Source organism: Camelina sativa, chromosome 1, assembly GCF_000633955.1.
Source record: "Camelina sativa cultivar DH55 chromosome 1, Cs, whole genome shotgun sequence".
In the NCBI taxonomy this organism is placed as follows: domain Eukaryota; kingdom Viridiplantae; phylum Streptophyta; class Magnoliopsida; order Brassicales; family Brassicaceae; genus Camelina; species Camelina sativa.
Window position 1 is genome coordinate 12,771,228 of NC_025685.1, and position 864 is coordinate 12,772,091.

Here is an 864-nt window from a genome sequence, read left to right on the forward strand (position 1 = left end):
TTTTTTTTTTTAACTCATTCGTCTAAAACTTCCAACTTAACTTTTGATTAATTTAATCAAGAGTTATGTTGTAGAGATCGTTTTACGTAGCTATGATCCAAATCTTGACAAGTAATTGATTGAGATTAGTGCAAAAGAAGATGTAACAAAACAAACTTAGTTGTTCACTACATCAAGCAAAAGAGTTAACAGAAATTTAAGTCTTACAGAAGTCTTAAGATAATAAAACAGCAAGACGAGACCATAATGTTTCAAAATGAAACTCTAACCACACCAAACCACTATACCCAGCATTTTCCACATCACAATCTCATCTCCGCTGTGGACCAAAACGATTGCAGAACCTAGAAAACATCTTCAAGTCTACATCATAGCCAGCATAAACACCCTTCTATACTTACGGTTTCAGAAACAACTATGCCTTTCCGATAACCAAAAAGACATTTAAAAAACTGTCAGGAAACATCTATAATAACCCAGAGCCCTCCCTAACAGTTGTAACTTTCACAGGATCATTCTTCTTGAAGTGGTTTGAGGTTAGCCCCCAAACCCTCTGATGCATCATCAGCGCTTCCTCTAAGCCGCTTTTCCAGATTGTCATCAGTCTGCTCCGCGGCATCAAACTTTCTTTTGGACCCTCCAGATGAAGTCCCAACCATTTCAGATTGCACCTGCGTAGCACGAGCTTCCTCAACAACAACAACACCTTGTTGTTGCTGCTGCTGCTGCTCACCATCCGCATTAGGTAAGTCCTGAACCACATCACCAAGTTGGAGCAGCTCCTTGGTACCACTTTCACCATTGTTCTCAGCAGAAGCATCAGAGATAGAAGACTCATGAGGCGGTGGTGAAAGAGAACGATCA

The 864-nt window shown here is 40.3% G+C and overlaps 1 protein-coding gene across 1 annotated transcript in view; it reads left to right on the top strand.

Moving 5' to 3' along the window:
• The window catches only part of LOC104789202 (protein KRI1 homolog), a gene marked incomplete at its 3' end in the record, with an annotated part of 2,357 nt that overhangs the window by 995 nt on the left and 498 nt on the right, over positions 1–864 (top strand).